At 35.2% G+C, this 25,537-nt stretch overlaps 1 pseudogene; it reads left to right on the top strand.

Moving 5' to 3' along the window:
- Positions 1-2,226: 2,226 nt before the first annotated feature.
- Positions 2,227-25,537, top strand: part of LOC130854970 (ferritin light chain-like) — a 62,431-nt pseudogene continuing 39,120 nt past the window's right edge.

Raw genomic sequence — 25,537 nt, 5'->3', positions numbered from 1 at the left:
CACCAGCTGACTTTGCTCCTTTGATGGCACAAGCACATCCAGAAGATCACGTCAAAGAGTATGGTGGCCAAGGGAAGCCAGCTATCCACTGCCCACCCACACACACAACTCTGGAAGATTTAAGGACTTTAGAGACTAGGAAGAGGGGTCGCTAATGAGTGACCTTTGAAGGCTTTCTGCTACAGTTGAGCTCAGAGAAGTTGCAGTGGTGAATCCAGAAGATGGGTACATTCCCTCATTGATTTCCATCAGTGGTTTATTGTGGCTTTCTCAAAAGCTTATTGGCATGGATGCAAGGACGGATCAAAATCACCCTCTGGCCCTAACCACTTTTGTCTTGGCTTTCTTACTGATTATCCAAACTTAAATTAGGGAAAAGGGTAGAAGGATGGACAGTACAGACTACTGCTTAAATCTTAATAATGACTACTTAGCTTGGGGGACAACCTAGAGAAGAATAAAGAAGAAAGGAATACATTAAAAACTGCTATGTCAGCTGCTAAGTTAGAACTCTTTACTAAAAGAAACAATCCCTACTCTGGACAACCTATGAAGAGAAGGAAAGTGAAGAGATAATATATAATCATTGCAAGAAAACGGGATATTGGAAGAAGGACTGTAAAAAGTTACTCTGGAGGATACAGGAATTTCATGAACAAGAGAAGCAAGAAAGGCCAGAGGCTAGGAAATAATTGACAAATGGCTTAAAATTGACAAATTCAGGGATCTCAGAGGCAAAAACTGGTGAAATTGTCATGCTGGTGCTACTTATTCTACAATTTCCTTGAGAATTTCTCACCTCCATTTGGTGATAGATCAATATAAGATATTGGTGTATTGGATCCACCATGCTCCTTTCCTCTGAGGTTCCCATACAAATGGGTCCTCTGACTGCAATGCAAATTTTCTTACTTTCTCCTGATCTTCTGTATCCCCTGGGAAGAACTCTGCTGTGCAACTTAAAAGTCAGCATATTCTGTATTCCAGTAGAACGTCTGTGGAGCAGTATGGGGAAAAAGGTACCTGATTTGGTTACTATGTGCCCTCTGAAAGAAAAGGGATACCGCAGAGAGTGGCAGTGTGACATTATGTGGGAAAAGCACCCTGAGCTGAAACAGGTTGATGCATCACTTTGAGCCCTAGAACCAGTTATAAGAGAATCAGAAAAATGAGAGTTTAAAAAGAATGCTCATTCTGTAATACTCCCATGCCTCTAGTAAAAAAGGAAGGTTGATTTTATACCAATGGTCAATGACTATATGGCTTTGTACAAAATTTCAGAGAAGTAAATAAATTTGTTGTTCCATTATCAGCGTGGTTCCTAACCCTGCAACTGTTCTGACTTCAATACCATTGTTTGCAAAGTTTTTCTTTGTAGTTGATCTATGTTCTGCATTTCTCACTTTCTGTTCCTCTCACAGATAAATCTAAATTATTATTGCTTTTGCTTATAAAAGAATCCAGTATCCAGTATTTCTGGCAAAGGATTCCTAAAGGTTTTGGGGACTCTATTTTTTTTAAATCAAGTACAAAACAAAAAGTGAGAGAGAAATTTGTCCCACCTTCAAAGGGATCTGTAATTATTCAATATGTAGATGATTTGCTGGTAGTGTCCACAACTAGAGAGCAACGCAAGACTGATAACTTGGCTTTGCTACAATTCTTTCCTTCACAGGGGTATAAGGCCTCACAGACAAATGGCAATCTCGCTAAATGTTTGAGGCATCTGTTGTCAGCTCTAAGTATTACACTCTGGGAGTCAGAAAAACAGCTTAACACCAAAAAAAAAAAAAAAAGCAACTTGTGGGACTAGTACAGAATTGTACACAGCAGATTCCAACATTTGCAGAGTAGACAAAACATCTGATGAAAAAACTGCATGATAATTCTCCATGACAATTCATCTTTTGATTTGGTATGAAGAGGCTTTGAACAACTGAAATTGGCTGTGATGCTATGCTATGGTGACTTCTTATGAAACTTGGAAATTTGGAGGGTTATTTGGGGACATGGTATTTTGTTTTGTTTTGTTTTATTTTTTTGGTCTGGAATTAAGTCGTTACAAGCAGCCAAGTTAATAGCAGGTAAAAGAGCTGTAATTCTTGGTTTTGCATTTACAATGAATATGTATACTATTAAAAAAATTAGGTTTGCTCTTTGCCACGCAACAGAGTAATTTTTTTTTTTTAAGGCCTCTGGGGAACCCCAGCCACATAGGGGCAGTCGATGGCCGGGAAGAAACCGGTGGCGCGCAGCGTGGTCCGTCAGGCGGCGGGTCCCCAGCCCAGAGCCGCTGGGGTGTCTCGCAGGCGCTTGGGTCGCCGCCGCCCGAGGGTCAAGGATGACACCTCCGCCATCTTGCTCCGAGTTCGTAGTAAGTTTTTTGAAGAGAGAATTTTTTTTATATGAATGGGAACTTAGATATCCCATAGGAAACTGATAGCTGCTTTATCAGAGGCTTTACAGCTGCCTACTCACATGTCAGTGATTTATTGTAGGACTGGCACAGGGCAGAAGGACAAAATTTCTAAAGGCAATAAATATGCTGACAGAGTTTCAAAAGCGACTATTAACCTATGGCCCTCTCCAAGTTTAGAAGTCCCACTTTTAATACTATAAGAAACTTTGTTCATTTTCAAAAATGTCTCACTAAATAAAATGGACAGACTATAAAAGGGGCTAAAATAAATGTGACTGGACTATGGGAATTACCTAACAAAGTAATTCCTATACCATAGTGCCTATTTGTTTGGTTAATACTGTTGTGTCAACATAGTCATCTGAGTAAAAGAGGGATTTTCTTTTATTTTTTAAAACTTTTTGGTTTTCTTGGGAGGGTTTTTTTTTTTTTTTCTAACATTGAAGAATGTTATGAATTCACAATTTCCTCACTTTTTATTAATTTTAGTGAGTTGTATGAGGAAACTAGGAAAGTGTTGCAGTCCAAAGGCGGGTTGTAAAAGAATTTCCAGACCCGAGGCAGAATGCAAGGAAGATAGAGTTCATTAGTGAGAAGAGTCGCTGCAAGAACAGTGAGCTGACTTCCTGGTATCCAGGGAAAGTCAACAACGAGCATGGGTAGCTTGCATTTTTTTATAGCCAGGGAACCTGCAGTTATCTGCTGACTGGGCAGAGTATGTATACTTTTAGTGTGCTGAGCGGGAGAAAAATGGAGCAAATATCTTTCCTTATATCGGATGGGCAAGGACAGGGCATGCTACTTGGGAAGGCTTTGGGACATTGCAATTGTTGCATTGTACAGAGTGGCAGGAGTCCTGTAACTTTGTTTTGGCAATATTGGCCCTTTGAGTTTATCTTGTTCTCTGTCCTTGGAGCACACCACAGAGTGTATTACAAAATTCTTCGTATCTGAGAAGTTTTCACACACATATGTAAGACTTGCTTTGTTGTTGTTGTTGTTGTTGTTGTAAGCTGAATACCTGAAGGTAGATTTAGTATATTGAGTAACTTAGTGTACACTCAGTACTAACAGGCAGAAAAAGATGGCAAGTAGAATTATTGCGATGCCAAGAAATGTTCTAAAAGAGAGATTTTAAAGGATCTAGACTTTTACTATTCCTAAAAAAAAGATGAAATTATTTAGAATATTAAGGAGATGTGCTGCTTCTCAGTAGAATTCTGAGGCCACTTCCAAAATAAATGCAGGAAGTTTTCCCTAATCAACTTTCCAGGAACCAGGTGTCAGTTGAATTTCATATAATTAAGGCCTGCGAAAGGTAAAAGATTCTGTCTAGTTATGGTAGGTATGATGTTTGAATGGCCCAGGCATCAGTAAAGCCTCTCTTAATACACATAATTCCTACTTTAGGCACATCAGAGTATATTAGACATAGAAGTCATTTATGTCTACTGTTGTCTGGGAATTATACCAGTACAAATGCTTGCAGGTTCCTATAAGCCTTACTCCTCTGCACAAGTAGAGTGAATGAATAAAACTCTAAAAAAAACTTATTGGGAAAGATTTTGTGAGCTCCTATGTTATAAAGGCCTCAAGCTTTACTGCTAACTTTGTTAAAAATTAGAGAGACCTACAAGCAAGCACAGAATCTCTCCCTTTGAACTTATCATTGTCGTGCCTGTGAATTTGGGTCTGGGACTATGTCCTGTGCCTGATTTAACTGAATCCTGTTGTAAACATTGTCCAATACTTAAAAGAGCTTCTATCTTTCCTAGAAACCCTAAGACATAAAGTCATAAGGACCTGGAAGGACCCACTGAAAAAGTGTGCCACCCTTATTAACCAGGATATCTCACCTGTATGAAGGTATTCCAGAGGAAAGATGGGATGTCACTGCCCTGAGAAGGACACACGCAGGTTGATGCTGATCACCCATGGCTATCAAGGTAAGAGAAAAACTCAGTTGGATCTGTGCTTCCTATGAGAAGCATTCCCATAAACAACTTCAAACTTAAGTTTTTTAGACTGATATTGGTACTGAACTCAACTGAAAGGAGGTATTCTAGCAAATTTATTACTATTCTCATAGATTATGTTGCTGACCTATTCACAATAGGGTTATTTCAGATACTTTAAAATCACTTTTCCTAGAAAACAAACATGCTATTTGTTACGTTACTTTTTCTTTAGTACTCCCAGTAATGATGCCTATAATCTGAATCAGTTCTAAATTGTATTCCCAGTATAAACAAGGTCTGGACTTATAAATTCAACAATTTGATAACTGATAGAATTAAACCAGAACAATTTTATTAGTAATTTTTTATAATAACAAAGTAAAAGTAACTAATATGTACCCAGATACTCAAGCCCTAAATTAGACAGGAAAATGTTTTGTTAAATGGTTTGACTGGAAGGATAATGTAGAAAAGAATATCATTGAATTAATAGATACATCTGGTGTTTACAGAGAGGAACTTGAAGTCGACCTCATTCTTTGAACTTTGGGATGCAAGTTGTCTCTAGCTCCAGTATATCCTAATAAACTAAAGTAAATGCCTGTCATTAATGTATATGTAGTTGGCTATTATAAGAGTATAATAATGGATTTAGACCCAGTGCAGGAAAAAAAAAGTGACCTCTAGAGTGAGTTTTTCATAAACATTAATCATTGGAAGTTCAATCTGTACCTTTCAGTGGGTTCCTCATAGTGAGATTTTGATACTTAATGATAGCCATGGGTGTCTTTGTGTTTCTCATCCAGGTAAAATTATTTGGGAACATACCAACTGGTAAATAGTTCAATCAGATTCTTGATTAGCTGTGATGTCTTTAATGCTTGTACTTTCAAATGATCAACTATCTAAGTATTTGGCAGTTCCTTATGAAGTCTTACCCAATCCAAGCCTAAAAAGTAGCTTAATTCTGGAGACCAATAAGCTAAATTTGTAATTAAGTTGTTTCCTTGCAAGGCCCAATAAATTTCTCCTGAGTTTCAGTCAATCACATACATAGCATCGCATTGTTATGACAATTTAGGCTTTTTAGTCATTGTACTACGTTCCCAAATAATTAAGCTTCTAGGGCTGATAAATTGTGGGGAAATGACTAGACAATATACTGGAGGGGAAATAATGGAGGGTAAGGGTTATTTTAGTAAGGTTGTTTATGCAAACTCATCTCCACATAGACTCATCTGCAGTGGTCAGAGTGCTCCTCTTCCTGGTGCAGGGAGGGCACCTTTCTCATGGGACATATCTGCCCTGATTATGGTAGATGGGGGATGGCAAAGACCCCTTCCTGCATCTTCCGTTTCTCAAATACCTTCAGCTCAAAATAATTCTTATGCCATAGTGGCATATTTTTGGATGGCACATCTTAATCCCCTTTCTTTGGAGCCCCAGGATTCTGCTTCCTGTTCAGTTGTCTTCTACTTTGAACTTTCTGTTATGATGCCATCTAGCTCTTTGTTCTTACTGATGAATTATATGCTGATTCCTCTTCCAAATATCCAGATATTTTATGGCAGAAGTAAATTTATTGTCATAAGGCTCAAATATTAAAAAATGTAAATCTGCTTCCTATAATAAAACTTCACTTAGCTCTTATTCCTGTGTAATTGCCCATAAGGGGAAGTTTTACTTTTGTTAGTTCAGGGTAGACTCACTTATTTACAATTTAAAATTCATTTATTTTTAGGCAGCTGCTCAGTCAAATTAGGATTCTCCTTCTCTGATTTTTCCTTTCCTCATCATCATGTGGTATTCCCTGTTCTATGTTAGATGACAGAGGCAGAAATAACTGGTCCCTGGCTGCCTTTTGCCAATACTTACCTATTTCTAATCTACTGATTCTCAGTGCCAAAAAGTGTACCTGGTAAAGAATTACTCAGTGAATTTCCTTTTTCCTAGTCCTTTTCCACAGCACTTTGTTTCTTCAAATTCTAGAACTTTTATGATAGTGAAATCGTATAGACTTGAGTAAGATTATCCTTCAACATATTGCTTGCTTCCAATTCACTTAAGTCTATTTTGAAACTTCTAATTCATTGTCAGTCTTGAATAAATTACGTCTCTAAGATCATAAATCAATCTGACACTTCTCCAGAACCTTATAAATCAATATAAGACATTTCTCCAAAACCTCAATCAGACATCACACTATGGGTCTTCACCCAATATAGAACAGCCCCATAGGTTTTTGAAACCTGTTTTTTCCACTTTATCACTATTTTTGGAATAATATCTTTCAGCAGATTATAAAATTGCACTGTAAAAAGGAGAAATAGTTGATAGTTTTGATTATTCAATCCATTAACAAGTGCTAGGTAATGTTAAGGGGACAGAAGTGAAGTATTCCCTTTTGTCATAACAAATGATAAATTCCTTGATAACGGGAACCAAATTTTATTTGTCTCTGTCTTTCTAGAAGTTCCTGGCTTCTAGAAGTACACACACTCTCAAAGTTGAATTAAGCCAACTTAACAGACAGGGCTCTCAAAGTGAACTTTTAGCTCTCTAATTTACTGTCAGGATACCAAAATATATATATCAAAACTAACTTAGTAATGCCTGGACTCAGAACAATGAATGTTCAGAGAGGTGAGATTTTCCAAGCTAACCATGCCCTCTACTCAGCCTAGCTTGACTGTCTCCTTCATATTGTATCAATGCCTCTTTTGCATGTAGCCTCCCTCATTCCTGCTTCAGGGAAAGCAGACTATGAAACTCTTTTTATAAGATATCATGGCTTCTAGGTGTTCAATCAGTGAGGATATATACACACGTAATGCAAGATAATTTACATTACCATTACTCTCAGGAACTCACTGAAGTAAAAATACTGAAAAATCTGTTACTGTAAATTTTAGGGTTTTTATTTAATAAAACATTTTGTAATTGAAGTAAATATTAAATGAACCAGTGAGGGGCAGTGTAGTCCCCCAAATTATCCTTTCTTCCCATGAAAAGACAGTTTTAATTTTCCTTTTGAATCCAGAGCATACTAACACTACTTTCAAAGATTTTAGTGTATAAAAGGGATGAAGAAATCATTGGCAATATCTCATTTGTCTTACTGCCTCTTTTTCTATACAACCAAAAATCAAACTATTTTGGAAACATGTCCTGGAAAATTGAAAACTGTCCTAAAAAAATGGTTTCCTAGCAAGATCATTAAGTGCATATTTATCATCATTGGAACAGGGATGGATCTAACATTTGTTAAGGATCTTATTTTAGCCAAGCATCTGCTTTTAGCAAGTAATTTTATTGAAAAACATTCAGTGGAAAAACCGAGAAATAAGGATTAAATGATCCACTGTGAAGGTATCAAGCAGATTTATAAAACTAAACAAGACAAACTCACAGTAAAACATTTTAGTTGAACTGATAGAACTTTTTTGGTTCCTGTGATACTGTTACTTACCACATCATATCTGAGAAAGGAAAACTCAGAGGGACACAAACATTTTAAAAAAATAATTTTTTTCTCTTGCCATGTTTTGCAAAAATGACTTCAGAATAACTAGCTATCCAAAAAAAAAGCCAAACACACAGAGAAAGTACTTAAAGTTAAAACCAAAAAAACAAAAGCAAAAAAACCCCCATAACTATTACCACAGTTATAGGTAGTCTGTTCAAGGTGGGAAGATAGTTTGCTCACTTGATTTTCATATCGGCAAGGGTCAAAGGTCATTACATATCTCCAGTCATCAGTATTTCAAAGGTTGGGGAGATAGCAACTTAGAGAAAGTGCTCAAGGCTTTACTTACTTAGAAACCAGTGCTCTAAAAGAGTGCTTTTGCTTTAAGTTTATCTGAGGATACAAATTGCTTTTTTTCTGTTCTGTGAGGCGCTTAGTGAAAAAGGCAGCAGAGCAAGGAGTCCATTTTTCACTCTCAGTCCCAGTTTCTGGTCAAATATCATTCCCACATAAGTAGAGATTTGACCACATATGTCTGTATAGCAATTTCTAATTCACTATCAATAATTTGATGTTTTGTTTATTTGGCCGGTTTTATTTTATTTATTGGAATTAATAAACAAAAATGTTCTTGTAAATATGATTAACATAACTAGAACCATGTGAAACTAGACCATGATATTTAATTTCTCTCTGGAGGCTTTGAAAAGGTCTGAAGGCCATAAGTTAATCACTTTTATTTGCCAGAGGTACTTTTATTGCCCTTATAACTATATATCGCAAGGCTTGTGCTCAGAAAACAACCAATGTACCCCTACTAAGTTTTGCCTGCAATACTTATAAATGTAAAATATTTCTCTTTCTCTAAGACCTCCAAGATTCCTGTCCTGCAAGAAAGTAGCATTCTTTCCTATTTGTAAGGCTGGGAATCCATAAATCATAGAGCAGGAACCAAGGAGTACATTGTGCCATCATTTCCATATGAAAAAAATATTCTTTGTTCCTCAATAGACTTATCATGCCTTACTAAATAAGATTTTTATTGAAAGTATACAAATAATTATAATAAAAAGCCACAGGACACATTAAAGGCATTTTTCCTAATATTTAACCATTGTTGTGAGCAGTTCTGTCAACAGGAACCAATAATGTACCTTTGATTTAAACAAAATCACCTTTCTTAAATTTTTCCAATTATGTTTCTTTTGTATATTAAAGGTTTTATTTTCAGGACTCTTACTGAACTCTAAGAAGTCAATTAAATAGATGTCATTTAAAGAATTTTTGCAGTGTGTAATAGGATGGCCTGTTAAAATTGATAGAGCAAGAAGAAAAGTAAGTGTTCTCATACTTAGTAAAAAATAAAACAAAACATTAAGCACAATTAAATTTTCTCTGTAGAGTCATTCGGTCTGAAGTAGTTACTTCTTACTCATTTGATCTGGAGTTCTGGGGGAGTCTACTATCACAGAGTCATACCAGGAATGCTAGAAGTCCTGTCTGACAGGCATCTGTTCCTGGGAGCTGTATGGTGAAGGTTGTTCCTTATAGAAACAGTAAAGAGTGTGTGGTCAAGTCCTTTACTGAAGTCATCATTCTTTTGATGTTTTTTCCAGTACACTCTGAAGCTTGTAGTAGGGGCCATTAGGCAAGTGTGAATGAAAAGTAGAAACTACTTTTTGATTATAGGATTGAAAGACTCTGGTTATTTTATTATAATAATGAACAAAATAAGAGTGGAGAAATCCCCTACTGAAGTTTCAGACAAATTAACTTTTTCACAATTTAGTAAATGATTACCCTAAGAATAAAAACATATTAATGACAGTGAGATCACTGACAAGTCTACGAGGTCTTTTAATTTATCCTCAGAAATGTGTGTTATAATTGTCATCAATTGGCAAGCTATTTTAAGCCTAGAAACTCTTTATAATCAACTTATTTATAGTTATTGTAGCTGTGTTTGCACACTATGGCTATCTTTGTACATTAACATGACTGTTTCTATTCATCCTAAAAAGTACAAACGTATTAAACTATTTATTCTGCATATAATTATCGTAGGGAAAAAGGAGTTCTTTTTGATTTGTCGACTCTTCTTATATCTTGGGCTTAGCAAACAAGACAGGTTTGACAATAGTGTTGAGCCAATTAAAATTACGGTATGATTTCATATACATACACAATTATTTTTAGCATCCCTCCTTTTATAAAGTAAAAGAGAAAGTTACTGATGTATGATTATTGATTGATCTATTAGTCTTCTGGGTATAAAAGACACCTTGATTTTTTTATTACTCTGGTTTTGAGGGCTGAATCTGTTGCTCTCAGAAGGAGACAATGTGTGTTATGAGATTTTAAAGATAATAAATGGTTATAGGAAACAATTATAATCTTGATTTAGACTGAAAATAAACACAGCAGTAACAAGATATATGAGAAAATATAGCTTTTCAGAAGTGAAATCTTGTTAAAAATATATTCAAAAGCATGAAAAAAGCACACACACACAAATCAGTAGGCTCTTGAGTGAGATTCTGATGAGCATAAGAAACTTTTGCCATCTAAGAATAGAAAAATGTAGTGCTACTTGTCAAGAGTGGCAAATAGATTCAAAGATCAATTTTCCTTTAAACTATTTAGTGGTTTTTCTCTTTATCATTGATATCTGTAAGCTTCTTTTAGCCATTTTAATGTCTTCATATTTATTTTTAAACATATACCAATGCACATTTAGTTAAAGGCTATTTTTTAGATTATCTCAGTATGCAAATTGCTTCCCCCCACCCCGCCCCCCAGTGGCAAGTAATAGGCTTGTTGAAAATGCAAAGAACAATGAGTCAATTTTCTTCTCATCTGGTACACAGGGAAGAAGGGGCTTGACAGCAGAAGTCCAATGTACTTTCTTGTCCAAGAGAAATCATACATGTAAACTCCTAAGTAAAATGTACCTTCTCTTTCCAAAATGAACACAGCAGGCTTATATTTCTATTAACTTGGCAGATGAAGAAAACATGAACTAAAAAATATAAGTGCCAAATTTCTTAACTATTCGTCCTGTTTTAAAATGGTGAGGTTAGAGGTTCCACATAACTGTATAGTTACATCCTATTGTTTAACAAGCTAACAGTTAAGGAAAATGATCTGCCTTAAATATCCCTAGGGAAAGATCAAGAACATTTATTTGGGGGTTCCCCTGGTGGCGCAGTAGTTAAGAATCCGCCTGCCAATGCAGGGGACACGGGTTTGATCCCTGCCCCAGGAAGATCCCACATTGCCGCGGAGCAACTAAGCCCATGTGCCACAACTATTGAGCCTGCGCTTTAGAGCCTGTGAGCCACAACTATTGAGCCCATGTGCTGCAACTACTGAAGCCCATGGCACCTAGAGCTTGTGCTCCGCAACAAGAGAAGCCACGGCAATGAGGAGCCTGCGCACCACAAGAGTAGCCCCCGCTCACTGCAACTCTAGAGAAAGCCCACGTGCAGCAACGAAGACCCAACACAGCCAATAAATTAATTAATTAATTAATTTAAAAAAAAGAATACAAGTGTTATATACCAAAATCACATAAGGGTGTGTCCTTTGAAATTATAACAGGTGAAATACACTGAAATTGGCAAATATATTTAAGAAGGGTTAAAAGAACTTTGGAAGTGGAAGTTTCAAACTTGCTATTTGCAGACCCTGTATTTTGTTAGCTAGCCATAATTTATCTTTAAAACATCCCATAATACTGTTAGGGTTAAAAAAAGGGGGGGGAGGGGTATGTAATTAATTTGATACAGTTGGACATGACCTATACATTTGATTCCTGTCCATCCCACAACACTGCAAGTACATATTTTACTATAAAAATATGCCTGGCAGTTTCAACAAATCATTCAGAGTGACCCAAGTTGTGTCAGAAATTAAAGTACACACATCGCCAGTTTATGGTAATTTTTTGGAGCTTAACATTCCTTGGGGGAAAAAAATGAGGGAGTGGGGGCTTAACCATAGATTTTTTTTTGCAAGGGTGATTGTTCTGTAGAGGAGCTCACTGAACGAGACTTGTTTTAATAAGGAATCTTTAAGCGGGACCAAAATACTAAAAAATCTGTTTGAACATTTTTAGTGCAAAAGAGAATGGCTTTTTTTCCTCATCTGTTATTAATTAACAGAGTAGGACTTGCACAAATGGAAACAGTTTCATTTCATGAACCATCTTCTGAATAAATGTACAACTACAAAAAAAAAAAAAAAGAATTCAGATTAAATACCTCATGTATTTGAGGCAGACCTGGGCAAAAGTGTCTTTCACCAAAAGAAGTATCAGAAAAAAATGCTAAGTGACGTCAAGAAGGCAGTAGAATAGGAAGTTCTAGCCCTAATACAGAAACACCAATTTTATAACTGTCCACAGAAGAAAATACCTTCATGAGATTTCTGGAATCCAGGTAAGAGGTAACAGCACCGAGGTGGAGCACAGAAACAAAAAAAGATGTGTTGAAGAAGGTAAGAATAGTTTCACTTTACATGCATCACCCATCAGAGTGCAATGCCAAGAGAGATCCCCTTGGCCCACAAGTCTCCCACGGAGGAAGGGAGAGTGAAGTGAGCAAGGGACTTCACTGCAGACCCTTACACTGATGGATCCCATCAGCCAGCCCACCCAGAATCTTTGGCTGGGCTGACTGGTGAAGAGCTTTCCCCACAAAGACTGGAAAAATGTTTATTCTTCAAATGGACACCAACACAAGGCCACAAGGATCACGAAGAATCAGGGAAACTGGACACTACCAAAGGAACTAAAATAGAACCCTAGTAACTGCCCTAAAGAAATGAAGATATTACTACCTGACAAAGAATTCAACATAATTATCTTAAAGAAGTTCAATGAGCTATAAACAACCAAACAAAATCAGGAAAACAATACATGAGAAGAACTTTACATAAAAAAAAAAGTACCATATAGATGAGAATCATCTATGCTGCTCAGAAAACAATTTCTTTTTATCGTACATTATTGTACATTTATAAAGTCATGTTTTCAAAGACTGTACAGCTATTTTCAAGATACTCCTAAATCAGAAGCCCTATATAAGAAATAAATTTTGACTCCTTTGAATAAAGCAATTAAATATTCAGTAGTAAAATAAACACACAAAGCATCTGGATTCCAAGCAATATTAATTTGTGATGTTTTAAATTCTAATTTAAGTGAAAAGAGTTTTGCTTTTGTGCAGATGGGAAACTTCCTAAAAACATCTTTCCTCGTGTTTTCATTCTTTCACATTAAGCTAGTTGGGAGCCCGAGAAAAATAAGAGACTTTGAGGAGCATGGATAAACAAAACACATCAGTTCAGAGGAGGCTCGGATGATGTGAGCTGAGATCCATCATGGGAAATAAGCTGTCCTACTTATGGGGGAAAAACACTTGTAAAATCATAGTAAGTGGAACTGTCATTGTAAAGCCACAATGTATTTCATCTTTAAATATAAATAATGCTGTGTGTGCACTCACACATAACATTTTCTAGCTTTGTGAACTAAAAAAACCTAGAAATGATCAACAATAACCAGCCCATGAGTAATAAGCATTTTAAGTATCCAGACTGTGATCTTGAAATAATGATTCAAAGTGAAAGAAACCAGAACATCTTGGAAAACGACGTGATTCCAGTGCAATAAATGTGCTAGTTGAGCCAAGAACACCTTGTCCTACCAGATAGTAAGGAAGCTATCAAATATTATTACAAGGGTCATGTTAAAAGGAAGCAGGAGCCAACTTGAAGGGGCTCCCACTAACCAAATACGGAATAATTTAAATTTTAATATGGAGAAGAAATGCAGTGGGTTGAATTCCATCAGACATGCTTAAATATGTAAGTTCATAATAATATTTAAAAAGTGAATCCAATAAAATAGGTATCTTCCAAGAATGAGAGTGAAGCAGTTTTTCATCTTGAAAACTGTATGTAAAGGGAAAGAATTGAGAATTTATCCTGACTTTCCTATATAAACTGTACTACAGTATTACTAAACCTAGGAGTAAGCAAGAGGAAAGGCTTTTTATTAACATCATTACAACTACTAAGTGAAAAAGAAGTGATGCAATTAGAATATCACCTTTTTTCAAACCCAACTGAGGTTAACAGGTTTAGGTACTAAGCATCAATGGTTATTAACACCAAAAAAGAGCAAAAATCAGGCAGCATGTGTCTTCTGATGCAAGAACACAGCCTCACCTACAGAATGGCCAGAGATGGAACCTGAGTCTGATCAGGACTTTTAAACCTGTATTTCATGCCAATTTGCATGAAATACAGAAAAGAAAGAAACATATTGAACTACATAAATGTGTAAGGTGAATATATAAAGATCAATTGTATTTCTGTACACTTGCAGTGAACAATTAAAAAATAAAATTGAAAAAATAGTTCTATGTGTAACAACATAAAAAGGGATGAAATACTTAGTAATAAATTACTAGAAGTAAAAAACAAATTCTTTGAAAACTGCAAAACATTATTGAAAAAAATTAAAGAATACCCAAATAAATAGAAAGGCATCCTCTGCCCATACATCTTTTCTCCCTCCCAGCTTAGTCAAGAAAGTGCACAATCCTGTTCTTTATCTTTGAGAATGTCTTCTAACATAAGAGATTAAATAGAAAATAACAGAGTTCATTCCTCATAATGGCTCCTACAAATAAAAATGAAAGCTCTAAGATCAATAGATTTATAAGCAAACAGATAAAAATTTAAATGAGGCAAAACATACTGCCTGTTATTGAAGAAGACCTAAGAATTCCCATTGCTAATATGAGTGCAAATTAGTGCCATATTTTCAGAGAAAATGATTGTATCGAGGCTGACAAATATTTTTATTCTTTGATTCAGTAATTTACATGTTCTTCTTGGTCTTCTTTAATAATGAGAAGGCTTTAAATACAAAGAAAATTATTGTGTGTAATGTTCATCATAGCCATATTTATAAGATAGAAGAATTGAAAACAGTTCAATAATAGGGGAATGCAAAAGCAAAGTATGGTACAGCTATGCAATACAATACTATATAGCATTAAAAAAATTTCAAGGAAGTTTAGCAATGTAGGAAAATATCTAGGTTAAACACTAAGTGAAAATAATCAGAATGAAAATATCTTTACAGAATCACAATGATATAAATGTGCATAAAAAAACAAGAAAATGTTAAATTATTAATAATGGTTACCTTTGTATGATTGGAAGAAATCCATGTGATCATTTTTCTTCTTTCCAATGCAAGCACTTTTATATAATGAATGTATACTAACTGTAAATAAATACACAGGATTTTAAAGAAAACAAATGACATGAAAAATAACCTACTAAATCATAAAACAGGCATAGTATTTTTTAAAATAAAATTTTCTTGACTATTTATTGGCTGACCTGTTGCTTGAGTAAATATACAGGGATCTGTTTTTCAAGTTAATTTCCTTAACTTTATGCTCAAAGTGACTTTTAGTTTATAACTCTGAGAATCTAAGGGAATAAACTTTCTTTAGCAAATATGACCATTAAAGGAATATACATAATTCTTAGGCATAACTCCAGAAATGATTACTAAAAATTCAAAATGTGTTTTAGGCATAATTCCATTTTTCAGTAATCACATGCAACTTTAAAAAATCAAATCCAAATGTTACTGATTCATTTACACTTACATCATCAAATAACTGAATCCACTTTTTAGGGAGATTTAGTAGTTTAGAAGCATTTAAGTCTATTTCATGAGCTTATATTTTCCTTTTAGTATTATTGTACTACCTCAAACTACCACCACTTTCAATCTCCTAGTTACAAAGAATTTGATTTATGGCTGAGCATTTCCCTCTCAAAACATGATTTTCATTATTCAGTCTTAATTTATCTCAGTGAAAAAGAAAAGGCAAAGGTCAAAGTGCAAGAAGAGTAGAAATTGTCATATTGGTTGATTTATATTATAAAAGATAAATATACAACAACTATATTTTGATCAGAGTCTCCCAAAGCTTGAGAGAGGCACAACTTTTTCTTTTTTGCTGAGGCTACCAATATTTTTATAAATGAAGACGTGCCCAAACAAGTCTGTAAAAACTGGATTTTATTTGTTTACATTTAACACAAAAATTATAATTGTGCTATTCTCAAGATAATTAGGAGATTTACAAAAATATTAATTCAACGTATAAGTGTAGTATGTTCATAATAGACACAAACATGATAAAGCCATCTTCTTTTATACTGTCAGAATATCTCTGGAACTGTGTGTAAAACTTAATTGCATGCAAACCTTTAACCCAGGATTTCTGACTCTAAGGCATTTGCACTTTTCACTGATGATGCAGAAGACTCTCAGGCAGTAAAGCTCTCTGACCAACACTGACATTGAAAATGGCACTAAGACTCTCTTAATCAGCTAGTCTAATAGCTGGAAGGGCAATAGGAACTACAGCATCCAAGGCTTCCAAGAAGACAGAAAGTGAAAAGACCACAGAATAATGTGATAAGGAAGTAATTGAAGTAGACTAAAATAGGGGTCCTGGCACCTTCCAATACCAGTGGAGCTCCAGGAAATGCCAAAGGATGACACCACACAGGAAGGCCTGGTCAAGGTTCCATAAATTTATTTAGATAAAAGAAGAAAGCATCAAGAGATACAGGAGAATTTTGTGGACTTCTTACATCTCAGCTCAGATGTTACCCCTGCAAGAAGGCCTTCCTTTACAGAAAACATTAGAGAGGTACAAAGGTAGCAGATGCATCATTTGAAACCAAATAAACAATACAAATGACAATTTCAATTGCATGATAGAAGCCTGAAGCATACAGCAGCAATACTTTGCTATTCAAAGTGTGGTTTTCAGACCAGGATGGGCATCACCTGGGAGTTTGTAAAATTCCAGCTTATAGGCTACCCCAGACCTACTGAATCAGATTATGCATTTTAACAAGATCACTAGTTAATTCATAAACACATTAATGTTTGAGAAATTGTGCTAGACAGATACTCCTTCACCTTGTTTAATGGGTAGATGAATGGAATCATATAGACAAAAGCTAAGGAATATTTTAGTCTTAGAACTTCAGAGCAAGGTGATCAGTATTTTGATTGGTTACTTAAGCTGTAGTTTGCAAGAGTCTAATTGAACATTTTCAGAGGAAATAATTATTTGAATTACTAAATCTATAGATATAAGACTATAGACCAGTTATATTTATTGAAAGTCTAGGGTAAGCATAACATATGCTAAATGTTGTAGAAAAGATTAAAAAACAAGTTTGGTAGCCTCAAAAACGTGATTACCATGATCAGAAGGCTACAGACACCCAGAAAAAAACATTCTATATAAATAGAGATAAAGATAGAGGTAGAAAGAAGAGTAAATATACACAAATATTTGAGGATAATAAAACCACCTTGAATCAGAAATGGAAATAAATATGGGGAAAAGAGAGGGAGAAATAAAAAAGAGTTGCTTGAACTCAGGAAAGAAATGGAAGTAAAAGACAAAATTACCTCAGAAATGAAAAATATGTTATAGGATGCTTAAGGCAGAATTGTGTCAAATGAGAATGTAACAAAGGCATAAGAAAGGCAGGAAAATGACCAAGAGAATGAAAATGACATAAGGAAGTAAAAAGAGTGGAAATGGAAGACAGATAAAGTAGGAATAATATTTAAATTATCAGAGTCACTGGAAAAGAAAAAGAAAACAATGGAACAGAAGTAATATGTAAAACTATAGCCCAAGGAAAAGTTTCAGAAAGCTTTAAAAAATCACCTAAATCTACGCATTGAAGAGGTTTACTGGGTAGCTGGCAAAAAGGATGAAGGCATTTTCTTAGTAAAGTAATTAGATTTCAGTGATAAACTTAAAATCTTCAAGACCTTCAAGCAAAAAATTCAAATAATTTACAAAGTCAAAATAGATTGACAGACTTTTCAAAACCAAATACAAGACAACTATGAATCAGTCTTTATAAAAAAATGAAGTAAAAGAAAATGTAAAAAAAAGATTTTATGTCCAACTAAGCTGTCCTTTGAATATGAAGCATAGTAAATTCGTTTCTAACATATAAAAAGATAGGAGATTCTGCACTCAGCAGCCCTTCTTGAGGAGTTAACTAGAGAATGAATTTCAACCAAGCAATGATTGGGAAACCATCAAAAGGATCAACAATAAGTGTATTAAAATATATAAATGTGTATATAAGACTAAAACAATATAGGATAAAAGTGGAAGAGTAAGATGCAAATGTTACATGCTGTGACATGGTAGAAATTAAACAACTAAAAAAAAAAGAGTAGAACAAAGAAGGAAAGAGGAAAACAGAAAAAGCTCATTGCTGTATAGGCAATAGGTGAGCATTAAAGAATGCTGAAAAAAATAGTATAAACCAGATAGTAAAATTTTGGTTAAAAAAAATGAAACTAAATATATTTTTAAAAGGAATAAATACAAAGGTAACCACAAGAATAAAAATACAAACCTTCCTAAACACAAATAATAAATGAATAAAGAGCATAAAGAATATGCATCTCATAGATGAAGACACATAGCAAATACAACAAAATATTCATAATTACAAAGTATCATGACAATTGAAACCAAATATATCAGTCACATAAATAAATGTGAATGGATTTAACTCATTTAATAAAAAAGAAACAATTTTCAATTTGGCTCACAAAACAAGACCCAAATATATGCTGTAAACAAGAGAAAACCCTAAATCAGAGTAATTTGGAGATAAAAGAATTTCCACTTATAGGAGGATAGAATAGACACACTTTTCCCTATGTCTCCCACTAAGTAAAACTAAAAGTCCTGAATATTATACATAAAAGAAACGTGAAAGGTGGAAGGAAGGCAGACCAGCTGGGGTGCTCTGGCCCTAAGGAACAAGTAATGGTGAGTTTCTTGGGTTTTCTGTTTTGGCTCATGAGTCCTAAATTTGGAGTTGAAAAAAGCAGCTACCTCAAAAAACCAAGGAACACAGACAAAAATAAACAAAAAATCTGCTCTCTTTAGCAAAGGACTAGGAAAGGAGCAGCTTAGCATGATGTAAATATATAGATAATAACAACCCTACTACAGTCAAACAACACAGAAGAAAACTGTGGCTCACTCCAACCCATGCCAGAAAAGGCCAAGTAGGCAACCTAGATTTCCACCATCATGCTTGCTTTCCACATAGCAAAGACTATAAAAGAAAAGCAATTAGCCTGTCACTGCTATTGGGCCTCCAACATTCTGGACCGCTCACCTATGTGTACCTCTGTGTACCTCATGAAGTTGGCCTTCGCACTAGATCTGTGAGATGTGACAGCCAGTTTTGGTCTTTGCTCTTCAGACTGACCTTGATGCCCTCCACATTCCAAAATTACACAAGAAATTATATAAAGTCTCTAAATGGCTTTAGCTTTTAATTTCCCAATTGTTTTTAAAGTTGTTGAAACAATATCATTTTCACTAGACTACTTGTTGAAAGCAGAAAAAAAAAAACATGGAAAAGAAATAAAAGCTAATATTTAGCACATGTTGAAAACCACTACCACTAAAGATTTGAAGTTATTCGCTTATGTAAGGGGAAACTTCACCCAAGCTACTACAAATACTTTTCAAATGATATTGCATAATATTACCAAAAATTGGTCATTAGAATAAAATGCTTATTTTCTGATCATATGAGATTTCTCAAACAGATCCAAACACAGTATAACATAATGTAACAATCTTCAGGAAAGATTATATTAGAAGATATTTTTAAAGCTCTCAAAAAAATCAGTCATATTTTATATCTAATAGAATAAAGTATTTCTTGAATTTGAAAAATAATGTATTATCTGCTCAAATATGAGATGACTTTGGGATAGTATCTTTATGAAAAGCCAAAAACCATTGCTTTATCATTTATCCAATAGGACACCAAAGGCGCAGGTCATAAGAGAAAAAAACAAACAAATTGGACTCCATGAAAACTAAAACATTTGTGCACCAAAATACAGTATCAACAGAGTAAAAAGACAACCCATAGAATGGGAGAAAATATTTGCAAAATTATATATCTGATAAGGGATTAATATCCAGAATACATAGAGAATTCCTATAGTTCAAAAATTAACGAAAGAACCTTATTCAAAAATAGGCAATGGGCTTGAATAGACATTTCTCCAGAGAAGATATACAAATGGCCAAAAAGCACATGGAAAGGTGCTCAACATCAAAACTTTAACAAGATACTATCTCACTCACATTAGGATGGCTACTAAAAAACAAGCAAACAAACAACAACAATAACAAAAATCCAGACAATATCAAGGGTCAGCAAGGAGGTGGAGAAGTTAGAACCCTGTGTACTATTGATGGGAATGTAAAATGCTGTAAGATGCTGCAGCTGCTGTGGAAAACAGTATAGCATCTCCCCCCAAAATTAAAAATAAAATTATCATAAGATCCATCAATTCCACCTCTGGATATAAACTCAAAGAATTGAAAGTAAGGTCTCAAAGAGATATGTATAACCATATTCATAGCAGCATTATTCACAATAGCTATTCACATGGAAGCAACCAAGAGTCCATGGATATATAAATGGATAAGCAATATGTGCACATGCATATACAATGGACTGTTACTTGGCCCTCAAAAGGAAGGAAGTTCTAACATATGCTACCACATGGGTGAAACTTGGGGACATTATACTAAGTAAAATAAGCCAGTCTCTCTCTCTCTCTCTCTTTCTCTCTCTCACACACACACAGTATGATTCCACTTACGTGAGATACTTAGAGTACTCAAAATCATAGAAACAGTATCTGTGGGACATCCAGAAAGCAGTTAGATGTCAGATTGTCAGAGGAATGGACTGGAATAGAAATAAACTTTAAACTCAATAGGTCCCCAAATAATTCATTTATCCCCCAATTTATTCTTAAACCTATTTTCTCTATCTTGATTTTAGTATCTCATCTATTCCATTTTCCAAGAACAAAACTTTCTCTTTCCCTTCCCCAAACCCAATTGATTCCACATTTAACTATTCTGTTCTGGTTTCTCACCTAGTTGGTATCATCAATGATTCTTCATCACTATCAGGATAAAAATGTGTATTTCTTAGCATGATCTTGTTTACTTTTCTAGACTCATCTGTTGTTCCTTCCCCCTTAAGGACAGGAATGTTTTTAATTATCTTTGTTTCTCCTAACACAAAGTATGCTAAAAGCAGGCACTTAGTATTTCTCAAGTAAAAGAATTAAGGAGTATTTCCTTTAACAAACAAGATTATTTTGTGCTCCTTGGTCTTTTGTACAAGTCTAGAAAACCTTTACACCCCATACCACACTGCTGCTCTCCACTGTCTCTATCTAATGTTCACTTATTTGTCCTTTTATATTCAGTTCAAGTGTCACTTTCTTCAATATATCTTCACTCACTTCTCCCTACCAAATAGAGTAAATCAATTTCTCTCTGATATACTTTATCATGGTGATACTATTCCACATAGCAACAAGCAATTATAATTAATTTGTTTACATATATTCTTTCTTAATAGGCTTGAGGATAGTATTTCAATCAACTCATACATTCCCAAAGTTTGGCATAGAAATTAGCAAGTAGTAACATAGAAAGGGTACCACAAATGATTTTTTAAAGAATAAAGGAATAAAAGTATAAGTCAAAATATAAGCAATTTGGTAAGGGAGATATACAACATGTATCATTATAGTAGACCTAGTGTCTATTAGAGTAAATATTTTCAAATATTCTAACTATTAACATAGGTGTATTCTTGATGTGGTATGCTACACTTTCAAGAAATAATGATTCATGATCGATAAACTTCCAAGCTAGGATTTTTGAAAAATATTCCAAAAACCCAGAACTAATCACAACAAGGAGAGTGATACCAACAGAAAAGAATAAAAACAAATAGGAAAGGGAGACATTTCTCTGACAAAAACAAAAAGACTAATTTTATCCAAAAATAGAATTAAAACATTTTTCAAATTCAAAAGTCTTGGTTTTGACTTCTGTTGCTTATTTTTCTAAATTTCTTCTCTTCTCATATTATAACAGAAGTCTTAGTGTACCATTTTGTGGTCTAAAATAGCCTGAACAATTTCTAGACCAAACACACTTTGCCAAGCTTTAGATCAGGATGCAAATGCTTGCCCAAAGTAACTCTTAACTGCTCATCCATCACATATCAGTGGGTAATAAGAAGTATTTGGGATCTGTGTATGCATAAGCTTTGCTCTGAGAAGGCGAAGATTTGATTTTAAACAGGACACATTCCTTCAGTGGACTTAGAATGTTCTTATAAGAAAGGAGAGAGGGATATTTATAGGGTTAAGAACAAAAGGGTATAATAGTGTCTGGCATATAGTAGATGGTGGATAAGTGTTTGTTAAATAGGTCTGTTGATTATTTATCATTGAATAAAGTAGAATATATTTGTTAATTCCTATTTACTATCCCTTACATAGCTGAGGGGATTTGAGAAGCAATCCTTATCTTTAAAAAAGTGTCTTTTTCCTATATTAAGACTCAGTAGTATCTCCTTCTCTGACAGATGAACACTATGAAATTATTCTTATGAGAACAGATTATTTCATGTGAAAGCTATGAGGTTAAATGTTACTTGAATTAGTAATGACATTACCCCACACACACACATGTATTCCATATATAACTAATAAGTTTACCCCTCAAATGTTAAGGAGAAAATGAGAGTTGAGACAGTGCCTAAAAGGGGGTAAAAAAGTATATCCAGAGTCGAAGAAAGAATGTTTCTTGAGGAGACACCATGGACAAACAGGGAAGAGAGGACTCCTCTGCTGGGGAGGCTCCTATAGCTGGAACAAATGTGAGACAACTTTCACATCTCATAATTTTGCCTAATTGAGAATGTAAGACATTGATCACCACCCCGAAATCTCAACCACGCCTGCCTTAAGTTGAAGCAGCTTTATATGGACCCCTTTCACTTTACAATTCTCTGAAGACCATACCTTATGAAGCTCCAGGAAGCCCCTTAGTCTTGTTTAGTCACCTAGGGCATTCATTTCTTAGTTACCTCTCTAAGAACCCAACACCAAAAAGGGGTAATTCCTCCATCCCACTCTTCTGCCATCTGTTTTCTTTCTTCCCATCCTGGGAAAAATGAGAAATTCAAAACATAATTTAGAGCCCCTGCTGTAATTTTTAGTTTATCTATAAATAGCCTTAGAACAAAATGATCTACTAGAAAGAAAATAGGTATTTGACATCCAAATCAGAGTCTGCTTATAGCTTTTCAGAGCTTAGGAGCCAAGTTCTAAGAAGAGTCAAGAATGGCTTTTCCAAAATCCCCATAACAGACAGATAACTTCCCTTCAGCCTGCACCTGATTACCATTCAATGTGGAGGCCCTTCTTTTGTTCCTTAAGCTTTGTTCCATAATTTGTTGAGGGTTTACTGAGTAAAGACCAGATGCCAGGAATTTCCCTTGTGGTGCAATGGTTAAGAATCCACCTGCCAATGCAGCAGACATGGGTTGGATCCCTGGTCCAGGAAGATCCCATATACCCGAGAAGCAACTAAGCCCATGCACCACAACTACTGAGCCTGTGCTCTAGAGCCCTCAAGCCACAACTATTGAGCCCACGTGCCACAACTACTGAAGCTTGTGCACCTATAGCCCGTTCTCCACAACAAGAGAAGCCACAGCAATGAGAAGCCCGTGCACCACAACAAAAAGTGGCCCCAGCTCACTGCAGCTAGAGAAAGCACACACAGCAACAAATACCCAACACACAAAATAAATAAATAAATAAAAGAGAAAACATAAAAAAAAAAAAAAAGACCAGATGCCAAGATATAAGCTTTACATATGTTATGTCTCCTGTTTTGTAGGAAAATTTTTAAATGGAGTTTTTCCATACCTAGGCCAAAGATTTTCTTGGTATTTATATTGCTACTATTCAGTGAAATTAGACAAAGCATTTTAGATGTGTATAGATATCCACATTTATGAATCAAGATATTTTTCTTTCTACCACTGCATTAGTTTAACCCGTCTTTGGAACATACACAAACAGATCATAAAAATTATTGTCAACAGAAAAGAAGACTAAAAATTTAAAACCAGAAAATAACCAAGGCTTGCTCTAAAGTTTATTTTGGTCATTAACAAGTTTATATTTTGGTGCCAAGATGACTGTGGAGGGTATGGAGGAAAAAAAGAGTAATGATGGTATATGTTGTTTTTTTGTTTTTGACCATTTTAATTTCATTCCTCAAATTGCTCCAAAAGCACATTCCCCCTTTATCTTCAAAATACCTTTCTTTTACATTCTGTTTATTGTCCCTCCTTGTAGCCTTCATTTTCCATTTCTACCTTCAAATGTGTGAGTTGATAGGGAGAGGAGAAAAATGAGGCTTAGAAAAGCTTATTGATGATAAGTAAAAATGATTTCAGAGCTACTAAATTAATTTAGTTTTGTCCATGCAAAGGCCAACTGCAAAAATTATTTGGGTTTCTATGAAACCCGTTGTATTAGTCATGAGAAAACTTTTATTGAATAAAAATAAGGTGAAATCATCAAAATGACTGTATAGGAGTTTTCTACCATCTTCTTCCCCAGAGAAAATAGATTTTTGACAATCATCCATAAATGAAAGAGCCTCTGTGGATTTCCAAAGTTCAGCAGAAAAGATCCAGCATACCAATGGAGCAAAAAAAGTCTGAGATTAGACACATCGAAGAGGGTAGGAGCAGCAGTTTTACTTTACCTGTGCCACTTCCCCTAGGGTGTGCGAAGTGCCAAGAGAGAACTTCTTGGCTCATGACTTCTGCCACAGGGGAAACTGAGAACATGTGAATGAGCACCTGATTTCCTCAGCTGTGTGGGTCACTGCCATTTCTTTCTTACTTCACCCACGTTACTGCATCATGAACTGCATAGCTGGGGGGTCAGTGAGTGGCTAGGAGAACAGCAGCTTGAGCTATGAATGAAACATATCAAAGAAATTCAGATCCTACCAACTGCTTTGTAGACTCCATCAGGAAGCCCACCCATGAGCCTCTGGGGCTGCCTTACCTGCAGATCATCCCAACTGGCCCATCAGTTCCTACAACACTCCACATGTCTTACTGTCCCCCCACCCCCCACGTACCCCAGGCCAGCTCACTATGTGTGCCCCTAACAGCAGTGAGAGTGAGCCTTTGCAGATAGCTAGTGTATGTGTACAGAAAGAGGCTCAACTCTGCAGGTTTGGGAAAAAAGTACACAAACCTGAGCAAACAAGACACAGTGAGCACCTGGCCTGGCTTGGCAAGATCCAGAGAAGGCATATAATCTTGAGAATTCCTCCTCAAGAGGGCACAAGAAATGTAGAGCTGGCATATCCATATAAAAGGTCTGTGAAAGCCTCAGAATCCTTAATCAGGAAGTACAAAAGAGTTTTTGTATGAGATCAAAGTTAAGTTGCTATCATCTTAAAACAGACTATTTTGTCTATAATATGTTTTATGTGAGCCTCACAGTAACTACAAAGTAAAAACCTACAACAGATACACAGAAGATAAAGAAAAAGGGAATCAAAGTTTACCATTACAGAAAATCATTAAGTTACAAAAGACAGCAAGAGTGGAAGAAAGAAACAAGGGAACTACTTAACAGTAAAAAGCAATAAA

Source organism: Hippopotamus amphibius, chromosome 6 (assembly GCF_030028045.1).
Source record: "Hippopotamus amphibius kiboko isolate mHipAmp2 chromosome 6, mHipAmp2.hap2, whole genome shotgun sequence".
Lineage (NCBI taxonomy): Eukaryota > Metazoa > Chordata > Mammalia > Artiodactyla > Hippopotamidae > Hippopotamus > Hippopotamus amphibius.
The sequence above is the reverse complement of the archived record's forward strand: the minus strand, read 5'-3'. Positions and strand labels throughout refer to the sequence as shown.